This window comes from Mixophyes fleayi, chromosome 2 (assembly GCF_038048845.1).
Source record: "Mixophyes fleayi isolate aMixFle1 chromosome 2, aMixFle1.hap1, whole genome shotgun sequence".
Lineage (NCBI taxonomy): Eukaryota > Metazoa > Chordata > Amphibia > Anura > Limnodynastidae > Mixophyes > Mixophyes fleayi.
The window spans coordinates 298,845,591-298,860,076 of NC_134403.1; positions in this window are offsets into that span (position 1 = coordinate 298,845,591).

Below are 14,486 nucleotides of genomic sequence, written 5' to 3' on the forward strand. Positions count from 1 at the left end.
TCGTAAATATAGTTTTTGGACTTTGGAATCGTATATATCGATTTATTTAATTTTATTTTTAACAAAGGTAAGCACTTTATTTAATGATATTGATGTAGTACTTGTGAAGATGAAATATTACAATAAATATTTAATCTATTTTCAGACTCTTTATCATTGCATCAAATAAAAGTGTTGAACACATCAAAAAAATTTTTGAGGCCTATAGATCCCATCCCTGCTTTTGGCAAAGACTACTCCTGCATGCAGAAGAGGACCAAGACATATGAAGAAATGGTGAGAGTGAGCTTTCCTCATTATCCAGAGGCAGGCCTGAATGGGTCAGTGGGAAGATCCAAAATAGGTGCACTGTCTTGCAGAAGGAATTGAATAAAAAGGAGGCAACTAAACAATCTGGCATCTAAGGCATCTCTGCAACCTGGCAGGAGGGGAAAGAAATGGGCCCTGGAGGCAGATCATAGAAACATAGAAACATAGAATTTGATGGCAGATAAGAAGACTCATCAAGTCTGCCAAATTTGTAACCTATGATAACCTCAAACCCTATTTGATCCTTTAATCTTTTAAAGGATATCCTTATGTCTATCCCAAGCATGTTTAAATTGCTCTACTATATTAGCTTCAACCACCTCTGATTGGAGACTATTCCACGTATCCACTACCCTTTCTGTGAAGTAATCTTTCCTCAAAGTTCCTCTGAACCTACTACTCTCCAGTTTCAGTGCATGTCCTCGTGTTCTATTATTTCTCTTCCTTTGAAGAATGTTTCCCTCCTGTACCTTATTAAAATAGTCATGAGGTCATGACTCATTGTATAGTGAACTCAGTCAACAGGTTATTGGAAAAAGAAAATGACGAGTATGACCTTATGTGTTCGGTTATAGCCAAAAACTGAAGAGCTTGGATGCTGACAACAGGGCCAAGACAGAGAGATTAATTAAGGAGGTCCTATATAGGGCAAACAGAGGAGAACTCGCCCAATACAAATGGGGTTGACTGAGTTCCCACCTAGCTATACGCAAGACCTATATGGGTCTGCCCCACACTTTACTTGCCATTACCTCTCCACAGGCAACATCAATTGTATGAGAGATGTTCCAGTACCTCTTTTGTTCATCTTTACACCAAGTAGCAGCGCAATTATGCTGCAATATAGCAGAAGCCCTTCTTCCATGGACAACGTGGAACATTATCAATATGAACATCTTTGAATGTTTATTTGTAATCAGTTTTTTGTTAGGTTTCAGTTCAGTATGAGAATATAGTTACATTATTTTTATTATATCTATCTAACTGTCTGTCTATCTATTTATATATGTATATATATATATATATATATATATATATATATATATATATAGCACACAAACAACAGATAATAAGAGGGGCACGTAACCCACTACTGTATATAGAGTCCAATATACGGATAAAATAAAGACACAGTCATATTTGCAGGCGGCTGCCAGTTCCAAAAACAGACGGTGGATCTGGAGAGTCTATAGAAAAATACAAGGAACAGGGCACCACAATAGTGTAATACCGTAATATAATATAAAAACAACACTATAGGGATAAAAGAATGAGGTGTGATGAAAGAGGTTCACTCGGAAGTCATATATTGTAACTCCCAAATAGAAACAGATAGTAAGGCGTGAGTAAATATAACACTCGTGGAAAAACACTGCATGCAGTCCCAAGTGGAATCTCCTCTAGTAGTGCATATGCGTACCAAATAAAAGATCTTTTATGCTTATCTGTATATCTGGCAATATCTCTAGCATGACTTGATAACTCTAGTACCGGTACTCCTTGTTGTGAGAGGGACTTTAGGGATGTAGCTAGGACCTCATAGCCATATGCACAATGAAAAAAAGGACTATAATAGTGTAATACTGTATAATACAGAATTTATTACTCTAAAAGTATCACACTTACATAAAAACAACATGGAAATGCTTATCAAGGTATCTTTATGGTATTCATCTATGGTATGCTTGCTTCAAGGGACGTGTAAAAAGAGTTCTCAAACCAGTGTGCAGTCGATTATCTACCTCCTGATGAAGTCCTGTTGTTCTGTGGACGAAACGCATTGAGGAATAGTGATTCATCTTCAATTTATTGGTACCAACTCATTGGAGCTGCTGTGGTGACTGCACAAGGATCGCCCTGTTCCTTGTATTTTTATTTATATATATATATATATGTCTATAAATGTATATATGTATACATACACAAAAACACACATATGTGTGTGTCTGTGTGTGTTTTGGTTAATATGTTAATAAAAACATTTTTTTTTTCTTGCACAAACCTTAAAATATTGTCCCTGGAGAATTTATGTTTACATTTTGAGGCACTGTGGGCAGATATCTGTAGAGTATGTACACAATCACAGTCTTTTCAGCAGTTGGTTATGAGAGATGAAGATTACAGATCTGAAGATGAATTGCGTAGGTGTGAACGCATGAATCAGCATGCTTATTGGGAATTTCAATTGCTGGTAAAATCTTTACAGAAATTGATTGTGAAGTAGGATTGGTGTGTTTTTAGCTTAACTGCTGTCCTAGTCACTATCTCACCCACTCAGAGTTATTCCTACCCTATCCTATACTAAATACACCATATTAATCTTATATAATCCACCCTCTTTACAGCTGATATTATTAAACTTCATCCTACCCTAATTCGCCACTCTGTGTAACACCTCTCCCCACATAACACAACTCCTACCCACTACCCATCCCTACATCTCAGTCAAGCCACACACCTCTTCTTAACTATTTCCCCAAAACAAATCAGCACACTCTATCATCTTTCCCTCACCTCCCTCATAGACCAACCCCATTCTCTCAACTTCTACACATCCTTATCCAACACACTCACCCACACCGGTCCTAATGTCCCCTTTTGCCCCACCTCTAGGTGACAATAACACCAACATAATACACCAATAACACTATACTCCACACACAACCTCTCAGCACAATTTATACTTTCTGAAGCTACATCGGATTTTTTACTTTGATGAAGTCTATTTCTTGACTCATGTTATCAGTGCTTTAACCTCCAGCTCTGAAAATCAGGAACTAGCTACTTCTCCACCTCTATGAACCACGCTCCACACCAATCCACTACAGACCAAAGTTCATGTACAACAACACTGCACCCTTACTACAAGCAGTACTCCATGGATATGGACAGATAAGTATAACTTATTTTATAGATCTACTAGGTGAAGGAACCCATGTCAGAAGCGCACATACACAAAATCCCACATTAACCAAGCGCATTAGTGTGTTCTCTTTTTCAAGTAACTATTGTTGACAAATGTAAAGATTATTAGCTCAGTTTTTGAGATTGAGATGGCAAGAATACATTCGAGATGAAATGGCAGAAAGACATTCAGTAATGCAGGCCAACAGAGATTGTGAAGGATCCGAAGATAGTGATGATCTGAGATCCAAATGAGCCTTATAGTTTTCCAAGTCAAGTCATATAGACAAGACAAGAGTAGAATGCCTAGGACCAAGCCTTGTGGTATTTCCCCTGATAGAGGAAATGGAGAGGAGCTGGATCCCAATAAAGCAAAACACTGAAGGACTAATTTGAAAATTAGCAAGAGAACGAGGATAGGACAGTGTCCTGAAGACCTAAGGAATCCAGCATTTGTATAAGAAGTGCTTATTTGACATTATCAAATGCAGCAAAGAGGTCAAGGAGAATTAGAACCGAGTAGTGGCCTTTAGATATTGCAGTAATAAAATCACTGGCCATCTTAATCAGTGCAGTCTTTGTGGAGTGTTAGGAATGAAGAACTGAATGAAGAGGGTCCAATAGGCTATATGAGGAAAAGAAGTGTTTAAGGCAAATGTAGGAAAATTTCTCAAGAAGCTTGGAGGGGCAAGGGAATAACTGTCATAGGTGCAGGGGGTGCAGCTGCTATGGGGCCCACATTTGAGGGAGGCCTGCCTTCCCTATGTATATTTGAATTTTACATCATTGGCTGGTATATGGTGGTCATTACAAAATAGCGGTAACATCGATTTAATAAGCAAGAGTCTTACTATCATAACCAGATAATTCAGAATAATTTTGCAGATTATTTTTCTGTAAAATGTCATTTCAAAGTTGATATGTTACTCCTGTCCTTTTTCACCCACCTAGCAGAATGATGGGGAAAAATACCCTGCAAGCTTCACCATAAAAGAGCACATTTTGTATTCTCATGTATGACTTCCTGAAGGTGCACACTTAGTGGGAGGTTTTCAGTTGCCCGTAACCCCCAATGATCTTATTACTTGATCTGTCTGCTTCTAGGAACTTTGCTATTTCCCATATTAAATATATTATAACACATTGGCTACAGTTTAAGAATAATTTTCTTGAGTATCTGGCTATATTTTAATAAACATTGACCTCAACAAAAAGGCCACATCACAGACCATACTTAGTATTTGACTTTAGTGTACTATTTTTACATAATATAAGAGAAAAAGAAAATGCAGACAGTAAATTACCTGTGCTCCATTGCAGTTTCTTGGCTGCTGAAAGTGTGGTGAATAATTAAAACACTAATTGTAATAATTTTATTTTAATAGGTTGTGTGGGGAGATTGGTATTAATTTGGTAAGATGGTCAGAATTACGTAAAGGGGATTAATGTGAGAGTTTTACATCAGTTTACAGCTTCTTTATTCCTCATTCTGTTTTATTATTTATAATTTTATTACATTTATATACATTTTAGTTTTCTAATTCTAGTTTTCAGACTCCTGCTCTATTGCCTACTTTTTGTCATGTATACAATTATGAAAGGGATTTATTATGTTATGTACAGACAACTTTGCAGTACCACTTCTCTTTATGTAATTTCCAACAGTGTTCACAAGTGCACTTTTTTCTGTATATTCTGTGTGTTGCTTTTTTTTATGTAGAATTATACCACTATGGGTTGCCCTATGTCTGATATATATATATATATATATATCGCCTCATCACCGCTTTTGCAGAGCGGCAGCTTTCAGTAGCCAATCACGTGGATTCCCCACACATGGGGTGGGGCTGGAGGGGAGCTATGTAACTGCATATTTGTGGCATGGTTTTCCTCCTACACATGAGTGCAGCACAGGTGTGGCCAGCAAGCACACTCCTCAGTAGCTGTTACTGTATGAATACTACTTGCTAGATACTAGTTGGACAAATATGCAATATGATGTAGCACTTACCCTTCTGTATCAAACCATTGTCCCATAGATTGTAAGCTTGCGAGCAGGGCCCTCTTACCTCTCTGTATGTATTCAGGGCTGCCAAGAAGAATTCAGGGCCCGGGTACAACAAATTCATGGGGCCCCCCTCATAGTCAAATAAGCCCCAAAATTTTTGGGCGCCGCCTTACGGCGGCGCAAAAAAATTTAGAAGTATGGTCATGCATTCAGGGGCGTAGCTAGCCAAACGGCGGTGCAAAAATTTTGGGAGGTGTGGTCATGCATTTTGGGGCGTGGCAAACGTGCCATTGGGGCGTGGCTAACATAAAAACCACTAGGCTCTCAATTCGCCGGAGCGTCACATATGTTCAAGCACTCCTGACTTTCAGGACATCTACCACCACAGTGTAGTATACAAACAATGCAGTGTGTACACAAACAGTTCAGTCTTGGCCTACACCTTACATTGGGCACAACATTCACCAAAAATTGGTATTGTCCCTACTAGAATCACAACATTTCACACACTGTGCTGCTCTCTCCTACCTGTTCTTCTCACTTTCTCCACCTGTGGCTGCTGGTTTCTTTAGTTGTGGCTTGTCCGGATCCAGAAATGTTGAAGGACCTATTTTGAAAAAAAAATGGCTACATTTAGAAAATTACAGCCAGCCCCGGCGTTAAATCAATAGCACCCACGATTAATAATTAGGCCTTCCTCCAGCCCCAACATTAAAATAATACTATTTACATTTAATAAATAAACCTATTTCACTTCCTGCAAACAGCCCCAGCAATACCTATTTCCCGCAACCATCACTGCCATTAAATAATTCATAGTCACATTTAATAAATAGACCTCATTCTCCCTAAACTCACCCCAAGATTCAATAGCCCCCAAACCACCCCATCTTAAATTAATAGTCCCTACTATTAAATTGCCTCACCATCACCCTACAAACAAAATAGCGCCCATTAATTAGCCGCCACCTACCTCACACACACTACATTGCAACAAGCCCCCTGTGCCATCACACACACAATACTGTGCCCCTTCATCACAACTACACTGTACCCCCTTATGCTCACACTGCGACCTCCATGCTGCTTTTCCCCCTTCTTTTTTACTTTGTGCCTCTCTCCCACTTTTTTTATTCCTCTGTTCCTCTCTCCCACTTTTTTCCTCCTCTGTTCCTCTCTCCCACTTTTTTTTCCTCCTCTGTTCCTCTCTCCCACTTTTTTTTCCTCCTCTGTTCCTCTCTCCCACTTTTTTTCCCTCCTCTGTTCCTCTCTCCCACTTTTTTTCCCTCCTCTGTTCCTCTCTCCCCAATTTTTTTTATTCCTCTGTGGCTCTCTCCTTTTTTTCCTCCTCTGTTCCTCTCTCCCACTTTTTTTCCCTCCTCTGTTCCTCTCTCCCCAATTTTTTTTTATTCCCCTGTGGCTCTCTCCTTTTTTTCCTCCTCTGTTCCTCTCTCCCACTTTTTTTTCCTCCTCTGTTCCTCTCTCCCACTTTTTTTCCCTCCTCTGTTCCTCTCTCCCCAATTTTTTTTTATTCCCCTGTGGCTCTCTCCTTCTTTTCCTCCTCTGTTCCTCTCTCCCACTTTTTTTTCCTCCTCTGTTCCTCTCTCCCACTTTTTTTTCCTCCTCTGTTCCTCTCTCCCACTTTTTTTCCCTCCTCTGTTCCTCTCTCCCCAATTTTTTTTTATTCCCCTGTGGCTCTCTCCTTTTTTTCCTCCTCTGTTCCTCTCTCCCACTTTTTTTTCCTCCTCTGTTCCTCTCTCCCACTTTTTTTCCCTCCTTTGTTCCTCTCTCCCCAATTTTTTTTTATTCCCCTGTGGCTCTCTCCTTTTTTTCCTCCTCTGTTCCTCTCTCCCACTTTTTTTTCCTCCTCTGTTCCTCTCTCCCACTTTTTTTTCCTCCTCTGTTCCTCTCTCCCACTTTTTTTCCCTCCTCTGTTCCTCTCTCCCCAATTTTTTTTTATTCCCCTGTGGCTCTCTCCTTTTTTTCCTCCTCTGTTCCTCTCTCCCACTTTTTTTTCCTCCTCTGTTCCTCTCTCCCACTTTTTTTCCCTCCTTTGTTCCTCTCTCCCCAATTTTTTTTTATTCCCCTGTGGCTCTCTCCTTTTTTTCCTCCTCTGTTCCTCTCTCCCACTTTTTTTTCCTCCTCTGTTCCTCTCTCCCACTTTTTTTTCCTCCTCTGTTCCTCTCTCCCACTTTTTTTCCCTCCTCTGTTCCTCTCTCCCCAATTTTTTTTTATTCCCCTGTGGCTCTCTCCTTTTTTTCCTCCTCTGTTCCTCTCTCCCACTTTTTTTTTATTACTCTGTGGCTCTCTCCTTTTTTTCCTCCTCTGTTTCTCTGTCCCCTTTCTTTATAGTACTGTCCCTCCCTGTTTTCCTCCCCTTGCCTCTCCGTTTCTTTACTTACCTTTTGTCAACTTCTTTCTTTTCTTTTCTGCTCTTCTGTCTCCTCTTCTGTCTTCTTTCTTCCTGCTGGCTGCGGCGCTCCTCACTGACTGACAGGCGTGACTTGATGACGTCACGCCCAGCAGTCAGTGTGAATGGAGGAGAGGAGGGACACGGCGCCGCGCGATCACGTGAGTATTTTTTATTTTTATTTTTTTTCTTCCAGCTCCCATGAACCCCCACCCCACCCCCCCCCCCCCCCCCCCGCGGGAAAAAAAAATAAAAAAAGTTTTTAAAAAAATAGCGCAACAGAGAAAAATAATAAAAAAATAAAAATAAATTTAATTAGCAGCGAGGGCCCGGCCCAGGCCCCCTGGCATGGCCGGGCCCGGGTAAACTGTACCCGCTCCCCCCCCCTCTCGGCGGCCCTGTATGTATTACCCAGTATTGTTTTATTACTATTTGCTTCCATTTGTAAAGCGCTACAGAATCTGCTGGCGCTATATCAATAAATGATGATGATGATGATTGATAAACGGGCACTAATATTAATTAGCAGTTGTTATTAGATAATGTCTTACACTATGTGAATTAGCAACACTTTCTCACACAACCATACTTGTTGTGTACAGTAATACATTTTGATTACAAAAGGTGTCTGTTGCAGGTTACTAGCTACAAGTTTTTGCTATGTTTCAAAATCATTTGGAAACCCCTCCTTAGAAATCTTACATTTGGAAAAGATAATTTTCAAAGGGAGTAAGCAGTGGAAAAAGCAGAATTTTTAGAGCAAATTGGAAAAGTTGAATAGGAACTATCAGTTACTACGCCTATCACTATACTTTTTATTAAATGCCACACAATTTTCTTTATATATGCAAACAAGTGTAAAATTATGCCTAAGTTGTACATCATTTTAGAATTTAAATACTTTTTACAATTTTTAATTGCCATGATTAAATATCAGAATTGGTACCTGCAGCTTTTTACTTAATATTGAGTGGATATAACTCTCTGCATATATCACTATAATTAGGTTCAGTATGATATGAGGGTTGTTAGATTAGCAGTAATGCCAGTTTCCTGTAGGCTGCCTTAGCCATATGTTCTGGTACATAAGTGTATTCCCAGATTCCAAATCTAAAGCCCACAAATCCAAAGAGAATCTTTTGAATGATTAATTTATTAGGTGATTATTAATGCACTTGGGAATTAATGTTAGTAAGAAATCTTCAAAGCTCAGTGAAATTATAACTCAATAATAATATAATAGAATAGTAAATCTAATGGTTCTATCATATTTTTGCTCTACCAATTTTTCAAAAAGTACAATAGAAAAATGTATATTACATATGTTAAATACAATAAGCAGCGGTAAATCTATTGAAACACAATGGTTGGACATTAGTTTAAGTCGTTTAAATGAAAAACTCCTAGGCGATAAGATCTTAAAGAGGCACTTGAGATACCATATATACCAGTAAGATATAATGGAGCTCTTCTGAAAATGTTAAAAGTAGCTTTTAAACACCATGCATAGGTTTCAAAATGGAAAAGCCTTAAGTAGTCCTACCTCTAAATCACATATTGCAAGTTTAGCAAAAATTACTTCTTTTCCATTTCAATAAATACTGCAGTATTTGCTTAATGAAAAAGGAAAACTTGTATACATTATCTAAGTAGTGTGAGAAGAAATTAAGTTCCATAAAGTGAGGTCAAGACGTGGGATTGTTATAGGAAGATAATTGGAAACTTTAGAAGGGTCAAAGGTATTGTTTTTTGAGTTTAGGTCTCAGGGCAGTTAGTTTAAAGAGGCCTGGAAAACTACTAGAGCAAAAGATAAAGATGTAAGTACAGGGATCAAAGATAGAGAGGTCAAGAAAGGTGAAAAAGAAAGTGGTCAAGCTGTGCTGTATTCTAGGTACATTTTCAACCTCTTTGTGGCTTTCTTCATAGTTTAACTCAACCAACTGTATAGGAATATAAATCTACACTAACATGCCAGTTGGCCACAACATTCAGGTGACTATCTGTATATAGGATCACCTGAGTTCCATTGTTTGGATGGTAATGGAGCTCTCTCTATTTTCTAGGATTCTTACCTATTTTAATTTAAATGACTCTTTTAACTATAGTAGAGAAGATACTTTCTTACTAAAGTTATAGCTCAAGTATCTCCTTCAAGTGGAAATATACTTTTACTTGTGACACTCTGAAAAGATTCTTTATGAAAGGCTGGCCAGCCTTGCACCTATTCATGCTTTATCTCAGCAGTATACAATTATTCTCTGGGCTCTAAATCTTATCATAGAGAGGTGCAATGACTTCTCTGGAGTTCAGCTTCTTTGCTCAGACTAATTTGAATTAACAAAATATAACATATATTACACTTTCCTGGTTGGTACAAAAATAAATTCCCAGGATTCCTCTCTCTCTTCCTCTGATAGCTCTTCATCTTTCTCACCAATCCTATAATCGATTGTAGAGTCCCCAACCTGTTAGGCCTTAAAGGGGTAAATCGTTTAGAAATCTACAGGTGTACTTTCATTGTGGAGCCAAAACTATTACATTGTATTTTAACATGCCAATTGTTTAAATATTACCAGCATTATAAATTAACTACAGACCTTAAGCTGGGTACACACTAAAGAATTTTCCACCAAGTTTTTATGCTGATCGATTTTACATCCAACCGATGGTCCATGGACTGCATACACACTAGCCTTGTTTTAGATGATAAAGGGAAGAGCGGCCGTCCCGTTAGCAACTTTTTACAGCCATGTTGTCATGAGCAATGGCTCATGACAACATGCTGTTTGGAACTGTTCTGCCACAAACCACTAGCACCTTTAAAGTGTAATACAATTTTTTTCACTTATCATATTCTGCAATAAAAAAATGTGTACTTTTTTTTCCTGCAATAAAACTGTTACATGAACACTGTGTGGTTTATTATGGGTATTTTACAAATATTAGTTAATAAAGGTTAATATATAAGTTTAATAGTTTATAAAGGAATAAGTTTATAAGGGGTAAATATGAATAGGTTCCCAACATAGATGCATAGGGTAATAACACACATGCTTTACACAAGTGTAATGGTCTGCAACCAGACAGGTGCAATACACATCTATACAAAGCACAAGTCTGTGATGTGCGTATACTGCACCACGTGGGACTGGTACAGGCATCACAAATTTACATACACACGCCCCCCAGGTCGAGGAAGTATCGGAGGATTGTCGTGGATCAGTCGGAAATTTATACACAATACACAACGAAAGGAGATTGGAACGAAAATATTAAACAGTACGACCAACCAAATGAGGCGACAATCGTCCATTTGGGCAGACTTTCGACCATCGTGTCACTACACACACTGACCTGACTTTCGAACGAGCGGTCGTATGTCGGCTGGTTGAGCCGATTATTGGACAAAAACCCTGTAGTGTGTACCGAGATTTAGTTTAAAAGAGTGCTAAAGAAAAACAATAAGTAAAACCAAATAAGTTAAAAGAAATAGAAAGGCACCCTTAAAGTGTAATGCACATTATTACCAATTTTAATATTCATTGTAATCTCATAATTAGGCATGACTCCTCAATATTCACTTTATACGTCCATCATTTCATTACTGTAGGTATATATTTTCATGTGCTGTGTATGCATGTATTGTATAAGTCCTGACTATATTACTTTTGCATTATTTTAATGTTTCCACTGCAATATCCCATAATCGTTATATTATCAACTGCAACCCTAGGGAATACTCTATACTCTTTATATGATTCTAGGGATAATATATAGATTGCATTCTTATATTATTTCATTCTGTGCCACCGCGCACATAAACAGCAAACCAAGCATGCAAGCTCTTTAAATGTGTGAGAGTTGTTTCCAGCTCCCTTTTTATTGCTCTGTACTTATTGTTTTTCCATGTTCTTATTTTATGGCTACTATTGTATCCAAATGTCAGTTCAGTATATAACCTGAAAGTGCTTTCAGATATTTTTCCATCATTGAAAGCCAAAAAGCTTCAAGGGTGAGAAGCATATTAAGTTAAAGTTGGAACTTAAAAAAGAGAATTGAAATGTAAATCTTGTCAAGAAAATAATGATTTACTTTAATATTTTATGTTTGCACTGAACATCATTTGGACGGGAGGGATATAGAAACAGCATAGGTTGGTAGATCTACAAATGCAAAATAACCTTTATCTCCTAGTAATTGTGGGCCCAATTTAGAGTTGGAGCAAAAACAGCTAAAAGGTGCATGCTCATACTGTGATTTAGAGTTCAGCCAACTACAACATTAATATTCTGTACATTTTACATTTACCCACCTGAAGTGCATCATGGTTTTACTATGATTCATAATAGCATCTTCTATCTGGATTTAATCTGAATAAGACAAACAATTACTGAATGCTGTCATATTTTTGTTGCCATCTGTTTGGTATATGTGATTTGTGCATGTAACAGGTCTGGAAATCGATATATAAAAATGTCATTTTTCTACTCCATTCATAAAACATGTGATTGAAAGCTATAGTCAAAGAAAATAGCAAACCCACTGTAGATATATTTATGGTATAAAAAAAACCTGCTGCTTGTCCAACTTTCCACCTTTACTGTACTTTATAGCATTAACTGTCAGTACTAAGAAACTTAAATTATTTCTCTGAGTGTTGGTCAGTCACTTCTGCAAGTTGGCAAGTAGAAGCCAACTATCAGAGGACCGACTGCGTCTCAAGTAAGTCTGCTGAGATCTGACAACCTCTCAAGATATGCCCACTGAGTTGATGAACGGCATGCCCAAGGTTTTTAGCACTAGTACAATTAAGTCCTAGTTATAAGAAAAGTATATGTTATTTCTTATTATTATCATTGATGTGTAAAGCACCAAAGTGCTCCACTTTGCCAGTCTTTGGGGAAAATAGGGACATCCAAGGTAGACAAAATAAATGCAGACATGAAAACAAAGGATGGGGAGGGTCCTGCTCATAAGAGAGCTTACCAGGGGCAGACCTGGATTTTTTTTTTTGGGGGGGGGGGGATTTTGCACAGTCACGCCCCTCCTTTACTCTGATTGGCTGGCCCTGTTTGGTCTTGACTCCTTCCCCCTGATGATCGGACCTCTCCACCCCAATTTAATGGGATGAAGATTGCTGACAGGAGTGGCGATTGCTCTGATTGTCCCTTTCTGGATCCGCCAGTGGAGCTTACAATCTAATTAGAAGAGAGTACAACTGAAACAAGAGGAATGGGTGTGGCTCAGATTGGAGATTGAGACAGATGTAAGGGTGTATTAGTGTCGGTAAAATAGGTGGGAGTAGGATGCGCTCTAAAAAAGAGATGGAATTTAAGAGAATGTTTAAAGATTTGAAGATTGTGGTTCTAATCAGGCATGTTAAGGAATACCATAAGTGGGAAATTGCATGTGAGAAGTCTTGTAGGCAAGACTGAGAGGTAGATGCCAGAGTTAAGGTGAGGTGCAGGTCAGAGGAAATCTAAGAGGGAGAGAGGGACAGTATTTTGAGATGTGACTTAAGATGTATGAAGTGATGGAGTTGTTGAGGGCTTTGTAGTTAAAAGGTGAGTAACGAGTGTAATGTTCACTATTATTAGCATTCATTGTAAAATCTCATAACTACGTATTACTTTTTATTAAGATTTCCTCAATATGCTGTGTATACATGTATAGATTTTTCTCTTTAGATATTTATTTTGATGTATTGTGTATGCATATTTAAAGGCCATATATAAAATTTGAAACAATATTGGAAACCTGTCATATATTTATGTGGACTAGCCCCATACGCATAACCTTCCCCAAGTCATGAAGAAGATTATGGGCATATATTATTATATAGTCAGTTGTATTAGCTATGCAAATAAGGGCACACAAGTAATGTTTAAATGCAGACATATCTCTCCCCAGGACCCATGCCTATAGATGACCTCTCTCAACCCCAGCAGTTGATTCAGTGACTAGGTGTGGGCTGATAGACAATACCTGTGAGGCTGGCAGAGCTCAGCAAAGAGCCGATCTGACATAGCTTCACTAACAGTGAGTTCCAGGGAAATTGGCTGTTAGTGCTCGGGCTTTCAACGCTCAGTCATCTGTGTGTTGACAGATCTGGTTAGCAGACTCTGAGAGGTGTATCCTTTCAGCTAACTTCTGGGAGACACAAGCAGCGATTTGTTTAATCTTATGCATAAGTGTTTTTATTTAAAAACTGAGTGTGTTGGAAAATATTTTTTATTCCAGTTGTTCTCTGATGCCTCTTTCTTGTAGCTTATAATATTTATCCAAGATAATACTTAGTATTAGCAGTTCATCTGCATTTACATATCTCGCATTGTGTGTTTGCCAGTGATATACAACAGAAAAGAGACCAAGAGTGTGGTCCTGAAGTGTCAAATTTGTACTCCTAAGAAACTTTTCAGAAGAAGACAGGGATCAGGGCACATTGATCAAGCTGAGATCAATAATAGGATATCGGGATTATGAGGAGCAGGGTTTAAACAAGACAAGATACCATTGTACCTTAGTTCCACACTACTTACATAGGTTCATCAGACCAAAATATCTTCCACAAAAGTTCTAGTGATCACAAGTACAATTGTATGAATATAAAACAAAGCTTTGTAACTGTTGAGGAAAGAAAAGTACAAAAAAGCAATCTGCACATCGCCAACATATTAGTCCAACATTTCGGAATGTAAGTACCTTTGTTAGTGTAATAAAATAAAGGGATATATTTGTGACATCATGCGCCTATTTTTTTGAAATTGTACCCATTTTTATTGAAAGATAATGACAAGAGCTTGCAAGTTCTGATGGCAGGGGCTAGAACTTTCCAGCTAAATGCAGGCTAACTAC